This window comes from Octodon degus, unplaced genomic scaffold (assembly GCF_000260255.1).
Source record: "Octodon degus isolate 3935 unplaced genomic scaffold, OctDeg1.0 scaffold00068, whole genome shotgun sequence".
In the NCBI taxonomy this organism is placed as follows: domain Eukaryota; kingdom Metazoa; phylum Chordata; class Mammalia; order Rodentia; family Octodontidae; genus Octodon; species Octodon degus.
In genome coordinates this window covers 9,167,295-9,175,303 of record NW_004524644.1, presented here as the reverse complement: position 1 = coordinate 9,175,303, position 8,009 = coordinate 9,167,295, and the positions used below count along the sequence as shown (strand labels likewise).

At 33.8% G+C, this 8,009-nt stretch overlaps 1 pseudogene; it reads left to right on the top strand.

The window, feature by feature from the left end:
* The first annotated feature begins 2,040 nt into the window (after positions 1-2,040).
* LOC101592179 overlaps positions 2,041-8,009 on the top strand; it is a 193,671-nt pseudogene continuing 187,702 nt past the window's right edge.

Below are 8,009 nucleotides of genomic sequence, written 5' to 3'. Positions count from 1 at the left end.
TATGAAAGAACTATATATTAAACATAAAACACTAGGCTACAATTTGGGGACTAATAATAAGGAACCTGTAGACTCTGAGTCATATATGATAACAGTGTAAAATATTCCTTGTTTAAGGGAATGGAGATTTAAGAATTTAGAGGAATTTAATGTGCAAAATTAACAATAAATATGAATTTATCAAATCAAGATCAGATGTTGCGTGAATATGACAAGTTCATAAAACACAAAAATATATAATATTGGCTCCAAAATCTTAATTATGATTGGTCATAAAAGTAAGTGTGTAATAAAATATTTCCTTCACTTTTTGGTGTCATTTGTGGAACTGCTGTGAAATTATGCCTCTTCTGTCCTGATACAATGTCAGCTTTGCAAAGAAATGAGAATATGTATAACATAAAGACCTGCAAGATTTCCAAGTGGTGAAGGTGGTAAAGTTTACAACGAAAAGTTAAAAATTATGATTTTCCAAAGATGAAAATATATATTCCATGATATCAAGGGCTTCCTTTCTATTTTCTCACTTTGTTCTGAAATATTAACAGTGTTGAATAGGTAATAGATGAAAAAAACATTTTTTAAATGAAAAAATATTCATTGCTAACTATACACTGTAAAAATGAACCAAGATAATCCTTTTCTCCCCAAGGTTGCACAATTTAAGTATATCATCCCAGAGATAAGAAAGTGACTAAGACAGGTTCTGTGAGGGAAATTAGGTTACTGTTGATACTCTCTGACCTTGTGACTTAGAAGGCTTTGAAACTGGTTCACAAGAGGAGTTTGGAGTTTTGGAGATGCTGGCAGAGAAACCCTAGAATACTATGACCAAAGCCTAATAGGAGATTTTAGTCAGTGCTTAGAATAACAGACTGTTGATTAAAAAAAAGTGAGCTGTAAAGTTCAAGCTCAGGAGGTTTGGTTGGGAACTAAACCCACTGGCATTTTGGCAAAAGGTTATTTGTTGGCGGAGAGTAGCCACATTGGCTAAAGGACATATCTTAGTTACTTTTCTTTCATTGTTGGCACAAAATACCTGACACACAGAATTAAAGAAGGAAAGGTTTGTTTAGCTCACAGTGAGTGCAGGTTTCAGTCCACCCTCAGCTGGCTCCATGGCAGAGTGGCACACAGCAAACAGCAGCAGTGCATGGAGGTGGAAAACAGCAGAAGCAGCAAAAACAAGAAAGGAACAGTGGCAACAAAGAGTAAGCTGTTTCCGTCCTTACGTTATATAAAGGCTACCCATACTAAGCTTGGTGTAGCAATGAAACCTATGATCCCAGCATTGCACCATGGATCAGTCATAACTTCTAGAAGTCCACCCCATGACTGCGGGGGGCTTTGTGGAACATCTAGAACACAAACCATGAAAGGGCATAACATCTGTGTTTGACCCATGTTCTCACACTTGGCAGGTGACTGAGATTTAGAGTGCTAGACTAATGAATCAGGCAGAGAAAATTAAAAAGTTGACTCTACATTGAGGTTGTGTATGGGCAACACTGGTGAGTTTTAGTCAGCTTGAAAATCCAAAGCAAAATTTCTATACACTAGGCCCAGGGAGATGGCTCAGTAAAATAACTGCTTCCCTGGCAAGCACAGGGCCTGAGTTCAATCCCAGGTTTTGAAACAAAAAATTCTATACACAAAGTTTTCTATTCTCCAAGAACAGAAATGTCTGCAAATTTGGAGTATAAGGAATCTTGGGTGCTAAAGTTTCACAGCATTAAACAGAAGCCAAGTACCACACATGGGGATAAAAACAGACAGGCCAAGACGGTATTTCAGGTAGAGTCTGCCATTTGCAGGTTCAAGGGTACAAATGAAGGACATTTAGTGAATGACTTTTAATATGAGAGCCCCAGACCACCATATTCAAAGAGTGCTACCTAAGAAATTTGTCTGGAGTCAATTAGCAGAGCTTAGCCATGCAGACTGTCTAATGTTTTGAAGCTATGATACAACAGGGCCTGGCTACTGCTCACATGGGCAGCAGATCTTGGGATGGTCCACATAGTTCTACTTTGAGAGACTATGGAGTGCAAAGTTTGTGGAATCAGACAGGATTCTACTTCAAACAAAAGCAAGGGAGATCACACCATATGCCCCTCTGAAGGGAGTGGGTCCCAAAGCTGTGAAGGTGAATCTAACATTTCAGTGGACATCCCACGAATTCAGAGAACCAAGGAATATGGCACATCAGCTGATGAAGGCAATTGGCATTGAAAAGAGCCACTCCAAGTGAAGGTCCATGAGGATTGCAACCCAAAATAACACCCACACAGTTTAGAGTTCATATTTTGCCTCAACTTGCCATGACTACTTGATAAACAGTGACAAGATTTAATATTTGGATTACTGGGATTTTGTTTTGCATCAATCTAATTACTTTCTGTTCTCCTATTTCTTTCTCTTGAAGTGGATAATTTATGCTATCCTATTGTCCATTTGAAACATTTAGCTTCCTTATGGCTTTTAAAGCGGTTCTCAGATAACATTTTGCATTGTGTCCCAGAAGATTATTTGGACTTGGAATTTTCAATAATGGGACTATTAAAACTTTGACAACTTTCACAGATTGACTTAATGCATGTTTCATAAAGAAATGGTTGTGATTTCTTTTAGTACCAGAGGTTGAATGTTATGGCTTAGATCTAGACTGTTCCCCAAGACTTGTGTGATAATAGAGGTAGTTCTGAAGATGTTGGAATAATGTGGAAGCACTAGCTCAGTTGCTACTATGATGGGGCATCTGGTCAGGAAATGGGTCACTGGTGCATGCCCTGGAAGGTTTTCTCTTTCTTCTTGACTCCTCTTTTCTCTCCCTCTCTTTGGTTTCTGGCCAACATGCTGTGGCAGTTCCCTCCACCAGAACCTCCCACCCCCACCTTCCCACCTTTGAAGCCAACTGACCCTGACTGTGGAAATAAACCCTTCATCTTTTCAGTTTCATTTGCTAGGCATGTGCCAATGATGAGAAAAACAACCAAAGCATTTGAAGATGTGAGATTGTTTTCCTTGGTTTGAGTATAGATTATCAAACAAGAAACATATTGTAAGCAATTGAATGTATCTAAGAATATTAGAATGAAAAATAGGAGATGTTAGTTCATACTTACTGCTTTACCTGAAACCTAAATTATCAGGCAACTGGAAAAATATGTTGAGGCCCTTAACTACATGTAGGTATTTTCCATCTTTATTTTTTTGGGACAAGTTCAAATCTGGTGTATAACTGATTGAATTCTCTTCACAATACGTTTCTCAGAAGCATAAATTTACTGAGAATAATCAGATATAAAATAATAAAGAATTATAATAATAAGCCCTAACATGCAAAATACAGCATATGTATTTATTAATTTTATTTTGATACTATGTAACTTATGTTATCTTTTAACTTGTTAAGCAGAATAATAAGTAAACCAAAAATCACTTGACTAAGCTTAACTGAGTCAATTTAACAATGAGATACTAACATGACTAACAATCAAATCTTTATTTTTATTGAAAATTATATTTTGTATGTGAAAAGACTATTTTTGGAATAACATCTTTTCATGTTATATCAGTTGTATTTTAGGTAGGTTTCATACTTGAAAAAAATTTTTTAATTGCATATGTGGAGATTTTTCTTTGACTTATCCAGAGTCATTTGAAAACTCTTTAATTTTTTTGCAGAAATTTTTATTATTTTATTTTTTTAATTTTAAAGACAAAAATAACTATAACATAGTATCAATTTGGCATTTCGTGTCTACTGGATATTATGTATTTTGTCTAAGTATCTATGCATCTATGTATCTATGTGTGTGTGTATCTATCTATCTATCATCTGTCAATTTATATGAAGCTATATTTACTAAAAGAATATTTGATAAAAAGTACAAGGAACATCTTTGGAATATTCACGTGGGGAATATACATTCATTTTAGAAAACTACCATGATTCATTTTATCGAAAAATGATCTAATCCAGGATACGAATTCCTCATGGAATTTCCATCTCTATAGTTTCTGAAATCAAACAATGTACCATAATTCTGTAGTTTTCACAACATGCAGAATATTTTCTTATTACAAGCCAGGTGAATATTACTTTAAACATCTATTCAAATTTTAATTTACCAGATTCTTTTTGAGTGAGATGTTCACGTCAAGATTCTGTATTTGTTTCTGCTTGTGTTTGACATTTAAATATATTTGTAATATGCTCACTGATCTGAAGTTGCAAGGTTCAGCTATGAGATTATTGCTTTCTAAATGTCTTTTATTGGTATAGTTTTGAACATGTATTAGTTTAGTTGATGGCTTTTACTCTCATGATTCACCCATCCTACTCTGTCTCTTCTTTCCAGATACACAATGTGTCTATGTTTCATTCTGCTCTCTAAACTGTTTATATTTTGGGTCTGTCATATCACAACAAACACATAATATTTAAACTTCTTTCACTGGTTGTTATATTTTCAAAGTGCATATTTCTCACCCATAAAGATCAATTTGACTCATTTATAAGATCTGTATCTTTGGAAATAACATCATAAACATGGTACTGTGTTCTTTTAACTGCATGTCACTAAGTCATATGTGGAAGTCATTTGCTCTGCAAGTGATTATTTTAACATGGATCATTTAAAAGTTAACATCTTCCAAATTCTCCTTCATAAAGATATATCTCATTTTCTTTATAGTAAAATATTATGTTATGTAGTATGTACACATAAGATACTTGTTTAAAAGGGCCAGTCAAATAGCTCAGCAAATTGCAGCTCCTACAAGCAGGAGCAGGGTCCAGGATTTCAAGTCTTGGGCCTGCAGAGAGAGCCCCTATCCTGGGACACTCTGAGACCAATTGAGACTGGGTGTGGTTTTGGGTTTCTGTAATCCAAGCTCTAGGGAGGAGGCTGTAAACAAGTGGATACTGTGAGTCTAACTAGTAATGAGACCCTGAACACCCTGTAGACCCTTCCCTAAAAAATACAAAAGAAGAGAGATATGTTTAAGGAAAAATAACTTATCTTGACTGTTTTAAATATTTACACATAAAAATTTAATATTACAATAGTTGTGTACTCTACCTTTATAATTAAGGAATACATTTTTTGGTTTTTTGAGATATATTAAGTTGTGAAAATATTCCATTTGTCACCAAACATTCCTAGGTACTAAATTTCACACTATCAAGCTATCAAAATTCGATCTATTTTAAATTTGATTGTTGATCTTAACCATCCAGCAGAAAAGTATAAAAATGAAGTATAAAATGTAAAGCCATATTAATATACTGAGCTGTAAAAGGCTCAAGTCGACAGCTTCTGACATTGCCATTCCTATGGATAACCCACTACTATCATAGACTATTGGACTATATTAGATTACTCTGCTGAATTCATGCACCTACAATATATGAATGGCAATGGAATACACATCTCTGACAAAAGTAAACAAAAAAGGAAGATATGAATGAAGGACCATTTTGTAGTGAAAAAAATATATATCTGTATATACAAAATAGCGTAGATATACAGCTGCATTGTCTTAGTTCAAAGAGAAGAAAGTTTTGACTAGTAGTGTTTAGACAAGATATCTAGTATACATCTTGTACTATGAATAACTACTACAAAGACAACATTATGCAATGTATCAATTATTGTAACTGTCCTACTAACCTGTTTTGAAACCATCTCATTACTACTTCTTTCTCAATAAAATTATTACTTTTTCAATAAAATTATTAATAAGAAAATAAATTTGGTTCTTTTTGTTAAGCATACAATTTTGACTCTTTTGCATTATTTTAAAAATAACATACTTTTTTTTTGGCCTTTCTTTGAAACTGGATCTTGCCTTGCACTTCATGTTGGCTTTGAGCTTGGTTTCTAGCCCAGGATGGTGTCAAACTTGCAATGACCCTCTTGCCTCAGCCTCCTGAGTGCTGGGATTGCAGATGTGTGCAAATTCTCTGGCATCAACATATTTTTTAAACAGCAGTCTTCATGCTTGTTAAGTGATGTTAAGTGATGGAGTGTGAAAGTATATAGGCTAACCATACTGGCTATGAAAAATTAAAGCACTAAAATTGGTTCTCATACTATTTGCCTTTATTTCCTATAGAATAAAATTGTATTATGTCTAATTTTAAATAAGTATTCTTCAACTATAAGATGAATATATTCATGAAAGTGTAAATCAACTTAATATATGCAAATGTTATAACTTCAGTTCAAGTAAAATTACATAGAGGGCAATAATATATTTATTTTCCTGCTCACATTTTCCTAATAAGTCTTAGAAGTTTATGTAATCATTTTAATTAGGGTTATGAACCTCTACCTGGTAGGTGAGGGGCTAATTACCTTATTTATATGCAAACTGAACAATTTTCTCTGGACTCTTTATCACTTCATATTTTCATTCAAGTTTCTGTATTTTATCCAATTAATACTTACTTTATAATATCCCATTTAAATGAATGACTAAAAATTACCATCAGAATGAACTCATGTTGTTTCAAATAGAGTAATCCATCCTCAATATCCTTTAAGAAATTGAAGCTTCAATTTTTTTAAATTTATTTCCATTTGTTTAAGGCATATAGTACATTTGAAATGAATATTAATTTTCATAGTATCTATTTATCTTTAGACCTTAAAAATATTAGTAATAGAATGAAGTGCATACTTCTTAAAATTATATAAAATTGTTCACAAATTATTGTGCTTTTCTCAATATTTACAGATGAAAGAGGAGGCACAAATAGACAAGGAAAACAATGTCTCCTGCATCATTCTAAAAAGTGCTATAGTATGTAGTCACAGAAAGTAACTATTGCTGTTGGATCTGGAACTGGCTCCATATCTATGACATAAGTATCGTTCATTTGGAATGCAATTTCAAAAATCACTGAATCTGAGTAATTCATAAAGAATAATGCTGAGGTGTGGGAATCCAAGGGTCATGGTAAAAGTAGGTTTGCTGGTGATAAACATCCATTCAGTGCTTCTTGTAAGATAGTGTGCTGAATGCTGGTCCCGACATAGCAGAAAGGCAGAATGGAGTGAGAGACCTAGGTAGTTCTTCCCAGTCTTTTTATAAAGCAATAGTCCTATTCATGAAGACGGGGCCCTCACAGCCTTGTCACTCCCAAAACCCCAGCTATTAATTACAGCAGCTTTATGAAGCGGTTCAGCATGAATTTTGAGACACACTCAACATTGTGACATATGTTCTTAAAACTCACTTTAATAAAATGAAATAAGAGACACTTGCAATTATATTTGGCATGATATGTACTTACTGTTTTATAGTTATTTTCTATGTAATCATCATTATCTGTTTTAAAAATTCTGAGGAAAGTGTTAGCTTTCAATTAAATTTACATATCACAAAATTTTAACATATGACTTGTTTCAATCATCCAATAAATTGTCATAAATTTTATAACTACTTGTTTTTCTTCCAAACGTTTGACTTTTCTAAGTTCTTTTCTACTTATACACACACAAGCACACACAATGAGGGGCAGTACATTGGATCTACTATGTAAGATATAGTCACTAATATTTTGAGTAGAATTTAGCTATTTCTTAGAAAAAAATTGTTAATTTTAGTAACCAGAGCTATCTTGTACCATACATAATCTAAAGGTGAGAGTTTAATCATACAAGAAACAAACAAAACAAAAACTCACTATATTTCATTGTAAAAAAGACAACGTTAATAGGCTAAAACCCTGCAAAATGAGTTTGGCATCCTTAAAAAGTTAAATCATATCACAGCAGTGAAACTGTATCACAGATAAGGTAATTATGCTGGAGGAAAAGGCGTACAAAGTGTCTGTAAAATTCTGTCCTTTTTCTCTGTTGGAGGACATTTATTCCTGGGCATCATATGTTCCTTCTTCCTGAGGGGTGAGTTTGACCTGGAACCCTATGGTCAGCTCCTCAGAGCGAAGCTTGCCAACTACTTGTCAGAAATGATTAGTGAGAAATAAGAAAGGT